The 14,244-nt window shown below is 33.0% G+C and overlaps 1 protein-coding gene across 1 annotated transcript in view; it reads right to left on the bottom strand.

Moving 5' to 3' along the window:
• LOC113403826 (hemicentin-2-like) overlaps positions 1–14,244 on the bottom strand; it is a 169,280-nt gene that overhangs the window by 116,842 nt on the left and 38,194 nt on the right. The window lies entirely within an intron of this gene.

Here is a 14,244-nt window from a genome sequence, read left to right as displayed (position 1 = left end):
AAGCATTCAAATTATATCCTGGTATAGAGCTCAGATTGTCAAATAATTAATACTAATATTATAAATGCGAAAGTAACTCTGTCTGTTACCTCTTTATGCTTAAACCGCTTAACCAATTAAAATTGATATGGAGATGCATATCCTGAGTCTCGAGAAAGGACTTAGGCTACTTTAATAATTCACCCTTTGAGGGTGTAAAATTTGGAGTGACGGTTTGTGTGCTATATGTAAAATTTATAAATTCCACGCAGGTAAAGCCGTAGGTTCAGCTAGTAATTAATAAAATTAGTAATTGTTTGCCGGATTATTATTGGACATTCTAATAACTAGGTAGAAAAAATATTTGTATGAAGAATTAAGAATAAGATAATAATACATTTATTTCGGACAAACAAACATTACATAATATAGATTACGTAATTATACAAGAAATCTAGAAAAAAGTTGATTATTATTATTTAAAAAAACAATTATCATATCAAATTATATTATGTACGTTGTACACATTCATGTATTGATATACCGTATTTTGTGTACTGTGGTAATAAATCTCAACTCAACTCTTATTTACACCGACGGCATTTTAGTACCCACTAGCTCGTAACAATGTATTTACACATTAACACTTTTAGAGAACATATAAATCTTATTCAAGTCAAAAATAACAATTTATGAAACAAAAAAAAAACAGTTCCTTTTTTTATTGAAAATATATTGGAAGAACTGGCAAATAGGCACCTTATAAATGGCCCATACGTATTGGCACTGTAAGAAATGTTAACAAACCGCCAATACAGCGCCAATGCGCCACCAACCTTGGCCACTACCAAGTAACTATTTAATAACTTTATTAATATCCTTGCCTTCGCTTTTCGATAGAATGAACTGTGATCTACATTTGAATAGTCGACTCGATTCAACATATTTCATAAGAGGGATAAAGATGTCTTAGGTAGGTTGACTGACTTAAATATGTCATTTCATTTTAGTATAAAATCGAGATCTACATGCCAGATATCCATTTTCTAGAGTAGTTATCACAGAGTAAATATTTTAATATGATATCCTTTTCAAGACGCTTCCTACACAAAATTTATATAAAAAAAATTAATTTACTAAATTTCAACCATCACCGCTGTTCTCAGCTAAGGAGTATCTCCTTAGAAGAGCTAAACACGGAGTATAATGTATTCGTATATTTATCGCGTACTCGTACATAGGTGTAAGAAAACCCAGCGGGTCTTTCATATTCCAAATAGTCTTTTATTAATTCTCTGCTGTGTAAGTAATCTGTACTTTAAAATTATTCTGGTCGCGTCAACACACTGCAGACATACCAATATTATCCCCGATTGTCTCCTCTTCCTTTCTTTCTCATAAAAAGAAACATTTTTATTTCTGTCATATTACATTCGTGGCATATACGCTATGTTATAATTCACCGTGAAATGTATAACTAATGACGATAGATGATTTTAATTGAATTGAACAAATTATTCAATTAAACAAATGACATTTCCAGTGTGATGTAATTATTTTAATGAATGCCTTGAAACCATCTAATAACACAATTAAATCGTGTTAGCTTCGTTGATGATGGGAGGTTCAAGACAGATCAATATAATTATAATAAGACCAGCTCCGACGTCTAGAACTAAAAATATAGGACGTGACCCTTGGATCATGGATACATTGGTTCCTTGCGCGTTCTGTTTCAGACGGCAGCCGGGATGGCCTCGTGGTGCCATACATAATACCAAGTTCAAGGCTAAGATCACCTTCAACCCCTGACGAGAGCTCAACCCACTCACGAGCGGGTGAGTCGAGTCACTCAACTCAAGTGAGTAAGAATCCTTTATTATGTAGCCCCTGGGGCTAAGATTTTTTAAGGTTTCCAAAACGTGGATAAAAAAGAAAAAAGTATACATTTAAACGGATTGAAAAACCGCCAGTCTACGCTGGAGGGGTGTTCCGCGTGGGACGTGGAGAGGCAGGGCGAGGTCTGCGAGAGAGATGTTGAATAAGACCTTTGAGTTCTTTTTCATTTTTAACTACATTTTTTTTAAAGTCTTTTTCATGATTATTTTTTCAGATATTTTATGTATATATTTATATCAGTGTTAAAAAAATCATAATTTATAATTTTAATCTTCATATAATTTTAATCATCTTGACAACATGCAACTTAAAAAAAAATATCTTAGAAGTTAAAACTAAAAGAGATTTCAGCTTCAAAATCCGTTAAAAACTATTACAAACGATGTTCCTGTCCATACCATGGTCGCCATCTTGTTTTGACGCGAGTATAAATGAACTCAACTACAGTTAGCTGAATTTATTTGAAGATTTCTACTTTTCACATATATTTTTTCAATCAAAATAATATTTTAATCAAAGTTTTGATTACTATTGACGAAGTAGATTTTCTTATGTATCTCAATGTATGAGTCATTCTAACATATTTTAAAAATGCGGAAATCAATTAATTTCATTTCTTGCACAATGACACGTCTTAACTATTAGCCATACTTATTCCTAGGAAACCCAAGGGTGGTTAGATTATACTGATATGATTTATTAAAAGTCGTTAAAACGTACAATGCTCTTTTGAATTTGTATCTTATAGCTTTTTTTTTGAAGCTCTCTATTTTATTAGATGTTTTGTTTTATATATGATGATTTACGACTTTATAAACGACACACAATAATACGTACACACACATTGTTGTGTTCCGGTTTGAAGGGTAAGTGAGCCCATGTAACTGTCTGTAAGGAATAGTTATTATTTCTAATAGCACCAAAATTTATGGTTAGTAGCGACCACTTAACATCAGGTACTTCATTTGCCAGTCTGCATTCCTAAATTAACTCCTAAACAACTGATAACGATACTATAAAAATATAGTATTTAGAAATATATAAATTTATTTAATCACACTTTAAGATAAATAAAAAAAAATACTTTGTAAAATAAGTCTTATAAGAAAAGTCAAACACGGTATGGATATTAATAATAATTGCAAACGGTTCGTTTGTAAAATTATACAGCATCTAAATCCAATTTTGTAATCCAACCAATCGGAATTAAAAGTCAATTTATACATTGAAACATTTTTAAAAGCATCGACTTCGAATGTTTGTCAATTTGTTCCAAGTCACATTTTGCTTAGAACCAGTTATCCTATGCAGTAAATTTTACATATTGGTTCAGTCTGACGACTATGTATTTTTAGCCAGACTATATATATTACAATATAGGTAGGCAAATCGGCCACCTGATGTGTAGTGATCACCACAGCCCATAGACATTAGCGCTGTAAGAATTATTAACCATTCCTCACGTCACCTCGGGAGCTAAGATCCCCTGTGCTTGTAGTTACATTGGCTCACTCACACTTCAAACCGGTACACAACAATACCAAGTAATGGCGATAGAATATATGATTTCATAGATTCAAGTCATTTGTAAAAAATAAATTAGTAAAGAAGGCATATTATTCGATACAAGATTATATTGATGATAAAAAAGCGTGGAGTTAACGCTTGTTGACTTCCAGGCAGGAGACATAACATACATATATAATTGTATTTAACTAACATTACTGTATTTTTAGATGTTGACAAAGAGTAACTACTCAGTTTCTTGCTGGTTCTTCTCGGTAGAATCTATATTCCGAACCGGTGGTGGCTTTACTTTAAATAGTTTGTTAAATGACGATTCAAAAGTGCTTGTAAAAGCCTAATTGAATAAAGTATATTTTTATTTGATTTGATTTGATGAGTAGGTTAAAACCCACCAAGTAAAAAAATATACGTATATTCAGAATTGTCTCCATGAAAACTCAACTGTTAATTACAGAGACACAAAATGTTATACAAAAAAGCATAATTAAAAAAAAAAAAAAAAAATTTTTTTAATCGACCTGTACATTAATAAAGTATTTTTTTTTTAATTCTCGTCAAATGACGTAGATCACTTCTCCATAATGACAACGAATATAAAAGAATAAGATTGTTTTTTGTTTAATGTTTTTTTTTTTGTGTATTTATAACATTGGATTGGTATTGAAACTCTTCAAGAAATCAATGAATTAATTTATTTTCTCCATAGAGTAAATTAAATCTTATCAGCTCGGTACATTATCATATTCAGTGGCGACTGGAGTTCAAAAAAATGTTGATCCTGTACATCAGGTCACCAAGCCCTCAACCGTCATATACAATATTATTGGTTCATATCATAATATCTAAAAATCACAAGAATCAAGAGTGAAGTTGGCACGCTTGACCGTCTCGCCAGATGTTCGTGCAAGTCGATAAAAGTTAACAAGCCAATTAATAGCATTATCCGACATTGTGCGGTCCATAAATGTTTTATACATTCTAAGGTTGGGATATTGTTTGGTTAGGTTTAGTCTTTACTTTTATTATCTTGTGATATAGCGATTCATACATGCGTATAAAGAAGCTACTGGAGTAAAGTAATTTACCTACTCACCAACCACTCATCAGATATTCTACCGCCAAACAGCAATACTCCTTTGTGTTCCGGCTTGAAGGGTGAGTAAGCCAGTGTAATTACAAGCACAAGGGACATATCATCTTACTTCCCAATGTTGATGACGCATTAGCGATGTAAGGAATGGTTAATATTTCTTACAGTGCCGTTGTCTGGGTGGTTGTGACCACTTACCATCAGGTGGCCCATTTGCTCGTCAGTCTACCTCAAAAAAAATATCTCATTGTTTCTATTTTTCCACACAACCCATACCAATGTTACTGTCTTTGAATCTAACATTACCTTAATATATCAAAATATTCCAAATACACGTCTCTCAAGGACTCGTGAATCTTAACTGAAGATTGCGGGTTCAATCCTAGGCAAGCGACTCAGTTTTCCTCGGCTTAATTTATGTTCATAATTTATTTCGTGCTTAAGCGATATCCACAAACACAAGATGGAGCAGTGTTTTGGATTATGCTCCAAATGTTTCCCTCAAGGGAAAAAAGGCCATTGGCCTGCAGTCTACATGAAATAAAATGAAAAATGATTTGTTGAACTTTAATAAAATATTTAAAAACTGTATCATACTATTTGTCGCACGCGGCTTAACTCGCGTGTCAGGGGTTGATCGTCAGGTGTCAGCTGTAAAAAAGTTCTACGTTTTTCCTTGGGATTTAAGCGTGCTTCATACCCAATTTCATAAAATCCATTAAGTGTTTTAACCGTGAAACAGACGGACATACACACATACAGTGAAGATATATATATATATAACAAATAGAATAAAGACTATTTATAAATACTAGTTTCATATGTGTAACAAAGGTTTAAAATGTTGCAACGCAAGGCAGTATATCAATGTTTCATACGCGCGATAAAGTTGACCAGTCACAAATTAGTCACAGACTATGCAGATATAGTTTTTAGGGACAAAAGCGAGCGTCGACTTGAGCCCGGCTACTAATATATAAATACACAAAGATAAAACAATACAGTACAATTTTCTCTTCAAATTTACTTTCAAAAAACGAGACGTGTCGGCGGACATCCGGTTAGAACGAAGTTTCTTTCATTATTTATTACTAGCTGTTACCCGCGGCTTTGCTCGCGTAGAATACGAATGTTTTTACAAATTAACTTAAAATATTACGTTAATGTATGACCGCTTTGTATACCACATCGGTGTGTATTTCAGCCCTTAAGGTAAGAATATTCAGAAATGCTTAAATACGTATCAGCTCATTTATAATCAGTGTCACAAATATAAAGTTTCTTGCTTCTAACTTAAAAAATGACCTTCCAGACTATCCTATACACAAAATGTAAACCCAATTTCTCTCCTTAGGCATAAAATATCCAGAAACGCTTAAATGCGAATCAACTCATTTTTAATCGATAGCCCAAAAATAAATTTCGAGCTTCTAACTTCAAAATGACGGACTTCCAGACTAACCTGTATACCAAATGTCAACCCCTATTTCTTCCCTTAGGCGTAAAATATCCAGAAACGCTTAAATACGTATCTACTCATTTTTAATCAGTAGCCCATAAATAAAATTTCATGCTTCTAACTTCAAAAATTTCGGACTTCCAGACTAACCTATATAAGAAATGTCAACGCCTATTAAACCCCTTAGAGGTAGAATATCTAATAACACTTAAATACGTATTTAATCATTTTTAATCAGTATCCCAAAAATAAAGTTTCATATTTTTAGCTTAAAAAATGACGACTTCCACAAAAACTTTCAACCCTTATTTCACCCCCTTAGTGGTAGAGTATCTAGAAACAAATTCTTTTTTGAAATCATTTTTTATCAATATCCCAAAAATAAAGTTTCATGTTTCTATCTTAAAAAATGACGAACTTCTATACAAACTTTAAACCCTTATTTCACCCCCGTCGGGGTATAATATGCAGAAACACTTAAATAATCCTTTTTAATCAGTATCCCAAAAATAAAGTTTCATGACCCTAACTTAAAAAAATACGAACTTCCATACTATCGTTCAACCCCTATTTCACCCCTTTAGGGGTAGTATTTCCAAAATTCGCTCCTTAGTGGGTGTCATGATATGTTAGTTTATAAGTGTACAGCCTAAAATATAAGTTTTATGCTTCTAGTTCTAAAAATGACAATACTTTCAACAACTTACAACCTTTCATCCCCCTTTTCAACCTTTAACAGGACTATTTTCCAAATAAAAGGTGTCCTTTCTCAGACTCGAGACTATTTTTGTACCAAATTTCATTTAAATCGGTCCAGTAGTTTTGGCGTGAAAGCGAGACGGGCAGACAGACAGAGTTACTTTCGCGTTTATAATATTAGTATCGATTTGCAATTTGAACAAATATTTAAACACTACCAAAATAACTAATACTACTATTTTATAAAATAACAACAAAAGGAATCTAAAAATAAATTATCAGACTAAAAGTCGCGCTATATATATAAGCATGGTTTGTTAATATCAATTAAGTATTGTCTGTCAATAAGGTCGAACGCTCTGAACGTCTATTCGCATCAACAGGCAAAAATTGTATGAAGCTCGATGGCGGCGACCGATTCGCGAACGTTCGAGAATGGTCGTTTTACGAAGCTACTCGCTAGGTGACTCGCTAGCCTCTAAGCGCCGAGCAAGACGCCAGACTGTGCGTTCGCGACCTTATACAAAAATATACCTTATAGCATGATTCAGTATTCACGTGCGATGGCTTATTATTAGCGTATTTCATGTATAACTTTGGTGTTTCTATACCGATTTCTATGATTCTTTTTTATGGAATAGTTAATACTGTTAACTTTTTTAATTAGGGATGACTGAGTGTTATAAACGTAGGAGTAGACTCATATAATCAAAAAGCTTCGAACTGCTAAGCTATCGGGAGTTGCACGTGTTATTGTGAGTCAACCATAAAAGATAGACATATGCTGTCCTAGGATATTTTTTATACAATTTTATGGAGAACATTTCCGTCGTACATGATTTCTGTGTAGCTTTAACCAAGAAGGTTGTACACGCGACGGAAGCTTAAAAAATGGAGTAACTTCTCCCGTTTTCCCAACATTTCCCTTCACTGCTCTGCTCCTATTCATTGTAGCGTGATGAAAAGTATACTATAACCAGTTCAGGATTATGAAAAATAATTGTACCAAGTTTCGTTAAAATCCGTCGAGTAGTTTTTGTTTCTATAACGGTTATACAGACAGACAAAAATTTTCCTGATTGCATTTTTGCCATCAGTATCGATCCCTAATCACCCCCTGATAGTTATTTTAGAAATATATTTCATGTACAGAATTGACCTGTTTACTCGGTTCGCACGCGAAACTTCTCGTTTATTCAACAGATTACAAATTTCAAATTCTATGAAAGGTTTTTTTATTTAATTTCATTGTAAACTGACGACGTCTGTTCGCACGATTTTCATTTGTTTTTTTTTATATACAGCCATAGCGCCGCTCTCTACGCGACCAGTAACTTTTTTCCGTTCTCTAAAATTATTTCATAACAATTTAATAAATTGCAATCGTGAATCCTCTTTATTTTTCTGCACATCTACGGCCGGAGCTCTTCGAAATTAGACTATAACCGATTTATTATGCAGCTATCGTAACATAATCACTGGAACAAAAATCGGCTCACGCTATTAATATATGAGATTAAATAACAGACAAATTGAAATAAATTAACAAAGTTAACAATTAATTAATAATTGTTTTCATAATTAAATGATGAAAAATAAATAAATAAATAAATATTGAACAACATCACATACATTACTCTGATCCCAATGTAAATAGCTAAAGCACTTGTGTTATGGAAAATCAGAAGTAACGACGGCACCACAAACACCCAGACCCAAGGCAACATAGAAAACTAATGAAGTTTTACTACATCGACTCGGCCGGGAATCGAACCCGAGACCTCGGAGTGGCGTAACCATGAAAACCGGTGTACACACTACTCGACCACAGAGGTCGTCAAATTAATATTATTATTAATATAAAATTGTTGTTAAAATGAGAAAGTGGTAAAGATGCCTGGAGCGCCCTTCCCTTTACCTCGCGTGGGAAGTCCTGTCAGTTCACTCTATGGTAAACCGCGTAAAAGAACTGTATCCCAAAGAAAAAGTGTTATAAACAAATGAGTTTTTCACAAATATTATTCAAGATTTTTAGCAGACTTTCGACCACAGATCAAAAAATAGTTAATAAAAAAGGTAACGACATTAGTCCAGGAGCGGTACCTGCTATCCTTAAATTCCAAGACAGCCCGTACGCCATTGAACTATTAATCCTTTAGTACTTTCATATCTATAACATTTCTAAGTGAACTCTCCATGAAATAAGTCAATTTGACATTACATTCCGAAGGACCCTCAGGTACAAAAGACGCTCACATAAAATGTCAACGAGATTTGAAATAATTCGCTTCGTTACATTTTGCTTACATTCTTTATTCTTATTCGTAAAATTATTATAAACTAGCTACCCAACCCGACTCCGCCTGTGTCTATAATAAATTAACATTAAGTCCTTAAATATATACAAATATGAATTACTACTCTGATCGAGCACGGAGCAGGGCCCGCTGGATTGCAGTAATTAGGATGAAAAAAAAAACTACTATATACAGTATTTTTATATACTATCATATATTATTGTTTATTTATATGTTATTTTAAATGAAAAAAAAAGTCAGTGTGGGCCACGTTTTCCATGAAGACGACAAGCTCGAAGTCCAGCGGAGATCTGCTGATGTTCAGTAAAAGTATAAAATAACGCCAAAATTTATAAAAGTAAAATGTGAGCCCGTGGATATTGTAAATTAAATAATAGAAAAAAAAAAGTTGTTACTCTATCAATCTTGACCGCGTAGAATGATGAAAAATATGATAGCAGCATTTCCCCTTTGAATCGAAATATAAAATAATATATACCTATATAAAAAAGTTTTTTAACGCTACGATTTCATACAATTCGTTGAAAATAATATAATAAAATCAATATCTAAATATTATAAATTTGACTGGTCATTTTACACGGTTCGACTTTTAAATAACGATCTATTTTCAGTGTAGGTTCTACCACAAAAAACAGACAAGAGAACTAGTATATACCCTGTTCCAGCTAAATTACTCGTATGTTAATTAAATACAATTAAATTATTATACAACCTACATGAAAATCAACGAATAACTTTTTTATCATCTATATTAATATCATAACGATACAATAGCGACACGAACGGGTGAAATTTATTAATAACTAGCGACCCGCCCCGGCTTCGCACGGGTGCAATGCTGATACTAAACATACAACAGAATGTCTTGCAACGTTCACAGTTTTTCAGTCATTGCACAACACAAACCGCTATGTCCCTGCTTTTTATATCTGTATTATCTTCGAAAATATTCATTTAAATTACATGCTGTAAAGGGCCATATTGATCTATATTAAATGCACAATGTATTTAAGTTACTTAATTGGATAATGATTAATGCTATATTGCTTAAAATCGTTTCGAAAATAAGCCATTATTCATAAGAAGTAAAGGATAAAAATGGTTATTGTGGGTTATCCCTAAGAGATATACAAATACTATCATGGACTATTTTGAAGACCTTTTTAAGGTGTACAATTCTGTAGTACATTATTTTGATCTATCTCGTAGGTTTTAGCCAACGTTTCCAATGTAAGCGCAAAAAATGTGTTTATTTACGACATCAGTTTAGAAACCTCTAAAACTATCAGTGTTTCTCTACTATATTGTGCATGTATTGTACATATATACCTTCATCTTGAATCAATCTATATATTTAAAAAAAACACATCAAAATCCGTTATGTAATTTTAAAGATCGAAGCATACACAGGGACAGACAGCGGTAAGCGGCTTTGTTTTATACTATGTAATGAATAATATGATTTGATATCTTCTATACATATAATAAAATTGGAATGTCTGCGTGTTAAAATAACCGCTTTTTACTAAATGCATATGTAGGTACACACGGTGGATATACCAACATAACATTTTCTTCAATTTTCATCTGTTTGTTCCGGCTAATCTCTAAAACGGCTGGACCAATTTTGACTGGACTTTCACTGACAGCCCATGTAATAAGGAGTAACTTAGTTTACAACAATAACTTTTTTTTTTAAATTCAAACGCGCACGAAGTCGTGGGCACAGCTAGGGCATAAATATAAATTATAGCACTCAGAAATAATGTAGCTTACTACGAATAAAAGAATATTGAATTATATTATTTCCGAAGATTGCCAGGGGGCAATCTTCGGAAGTTTCTTATTAGTAACTACTGAGTTTATGTAGGGACATACAAACAAACTAACTTTACATTATAATATTTGTATAGATAACAATATTTGCATATATTATAAGACAACCAATAGCGAGCTACAAAGATGTACAGATAATATAATATACACACATATATTTATACAAATACGTTTTATATCTTGTACCTTTAAAACTAAATCTCATGTCCATTGTATAAAACATTTATTTATATATAAAATATGACGTTTTTTAAATAAAAACTTTGTTACAAGTTTTACGGACTGATGTAATTTATTTACATATATTTAAACATTATTAAATAATATATATACGTATTCAGACTTTTTGGTAGAAATAGTAAAGATCTACAAATCTTATATAAAAAGTTTTCATGTTATTGTTATTGTGCTATCAGCGTTTGGTCGGGTATCGTCCGTCGTCAAATATAAAACATAACATATATAACATATATTTCAGCTAGAACATTTTTTAAGTGGTTTCCAGGCGACCCAGTAGTTATAACGCGGGCATCTTGGTTCAAACTCAGACAAGCACCGCTGAATTTTCATATGCTTAATTTGTGTTTATAATTCATCTCGTGCTCGGCGGTGAAGGAAAACATCGTGAGGAAACCTGCATGTGTCTAATTTCTGAAACGAAATTCTGCCACATGTGTATTCCACCAACCCGCATTGAAGCAGCGTGATGGAATATGCTCCAAACCTTCTCCTCATAGGGAAAGAAGGCCTTAGCCCAGCAGTGGGAAATTTACAGGCTGCTAATGTTCCAGGCGACTTCTGCCTTGACGAAGATTGAGATGGCCTTACAACCCTTAATGGAGTTGTTATTTATTTTTGTGGGATTTGTGTCATCTGTAAGCGGACACTTTGTTGCTACCAATAATAAATAACTAATTGTCGCACGCGGCTTTGCTCGCGTTTTAGGGATTAGTTTTAGGTGTTAGGCATAAAAAAGTAGCTTGATTTAATTTCATCAAATTCGGTTCAGTAGATTGATCGTGAAAGAGCAACAGACAGACAGAGTGACTTTCGGATTTATAATATTAGAATAGATTAAAATATTGTTTAATTCAATTTAATACTTTGTGACAGCTAATAAAAAAGTAATATTGATATAAAAACAAATAAAACAAAACTTACCTCTTTATAATGTTAGACTTAAGTTATTCTACTTTGAGTAATGACCCTGTCATATGTTATCTATAAATGCATGCAATGGATAAGGTTTCCCTTAAGGGTTGTAGCAGTTAAGTGATGTTATTCCTACAACGCTATTTAATATACAAATTCAACATATATACAATTTTTTATAACCGAAATAGTAGCTTTAAAAAACCTCAATATTAGAAACTACTGAGTTTATTACAGGTTCTTCTTGGTGAAATCTACATTTCTGTAAAGTGATGATTCAAAATTGAACGTGAAAACCTAAATGAGTAAAGAATATTTTTATTTGAGAAGAATGTGATTGAATTAAAATAAACAAAGTGTCTGTGTATGTGTGTGTGTTGTGTGTGTGTAACTGACCCACACAAAAATTTAAACTTAATTTATTATTTTGTTTGTGTGTTTGTGTTTCAAATCGAATACTAAATCTAAATTAAAAAGATTACATTAATAATAAAACGTCCCGATTTCTATCTTTTTTAACCACATTAAATAACATTTTACATTGAAGTAACTATAGATTCCATTCCTTAAATAGAAATCTACTGATTTCAGTCCCGACCACGTCCCGACTTTTTAATTTGTATGTTTTACCGTATCAAATAAGATTTTATCTAAGGAACCCAACCAAGCGGTCTATCGATATTAAAAGAGCAAGACCTCTTTGAAGTCATATCCACATATTTAAGACATACAGTTTTATTAGACCTTTTTGGCATTTAAAATGAATATATGATTAATATAACCTTAGCATATGAATCCGGAGTAGAACCTTATTTACATATTAAGTAAATTGTAAACTACGTTGAAATGATGAATCTTTTATGGGCGAGTGTATTTCGCCTTCACAGACGGTTCCTGGAATGTGTATTGGTAATTGAAAATTGAAAATTTCGTCAGTTATTTTTAGGAAATATTTTAAAAAGGGGGAAATGGAACCTCCATAGTGTACTGTAAGAGTGACTACTGCAGCATAAATGAGCACAAAAATGACAAGAACAAGTCGACTGAGGACCTTACAAGAAGTAGGTCTATATATAATCAAATCATATAATAAATATTAAAAAAACAGTCAGTTAACATCCCTACATACAGCCTGTAAATTTCCCACTGCTGGACTGAGGCCTCCTCTCCCTTTGAGGAGAAGGTTAGAAGCATATTCCACCACGCTGCTCCAATGCGGGTTGGTGGATTCACATGTAGCAGAATTTCGTTGAAATTAGACACATGCAGTTTTCCTCACGACGTTTTCTTTCACCGACGAGCACAAGATGAATTATAAACACAAATTAAGCACATGATAATTCAGTGGTGCTTGCCTGTGTTTGAACCCGCGATCATTGGTTAAGATGTACGCGTTCTAACTACTGGCCCATCTCGGTCAACATTACATTACTGGATAAAGCCTCTTTTCTTGATAGGTAGGTTTAGGCTTAATCCATCGGCTCCCATGCAGGAAAAATAGCAGAAATACATAGAACACGTGCAGATTTTCTCACGATCTTCTAATAAACTGTCAGTCACGATGAGTTATAAGCAAACACTATCAAATGAAACATCAGCGATGATCAGTTGATTCGATCCGATGATAACCGGTTCATAGTCATGAACATATAACCAGTAGACTCCGTCAATAACAAAAAAAATCACATACAAAAAACTACAATAGTTACTCAAAGTTAAATTACCTATTAACCGATAAGTATTTTATTTAATATTTATAACTAAAGTGAGTAGTCTTCTGGGATCATTGTTCCACGTAATCGTAAGAGGGCACCACCGCCCATAGACTTCGGCGCTATAGCAAATATTAACCAAAGCAAATTTTTATATTCATTAGTTAATTGTGTAAATATTTTGTTAATTACAGTACAATAAACTATAAAAAAAAACGTGTGCGTCTCGGGACGACAGAAGTGATAACTTACACTAACCTAAGCTAAACAATGTAATATTTATAGCTCAAATAACGCCAATAGTCTTGAAATTAAGATGTTATTTCCCTTGTTCTTGCAGCTACACTGGCTCTCAACTGTACAACTACGCATTGCTGTTTAGCGCTAAAATATCTGTTAAGTGGGTGGAACCTACTCATATGATCTTGCACAAAGCCCTACCCCCAAGTAAACACTAAAATTTCAAGGTCGAATTTGAGTGTTTACACGTAACGTAACTAAAAGGAATTTCACATCTGTTACGCGGTTAGGTCGATAAATACGTAAAGCGTTCACGAATGTGCAGCACTT

This window comes from Vanessa tameamea, chromosome 20 (assembly GCF_037043105.1).
Source record: "Vanessa tameamea isolate UH-Manoa-2023 chromosome 20, ilVanTame1 primary haplotype, whole genome shotgun sequence".
NCBI classification, from domain to species: Eukaryota; Metazoa; Arthropoda; class Insecta; order Lepidoptera; family Nymphalidae; genus Vanessa; species Vanessa tameamea.
The sequence above is the reverse complement of the archived record's forward strand: the minus strand, read 5'-3'. Positions and strand labels throughout refer to the sequence as shown.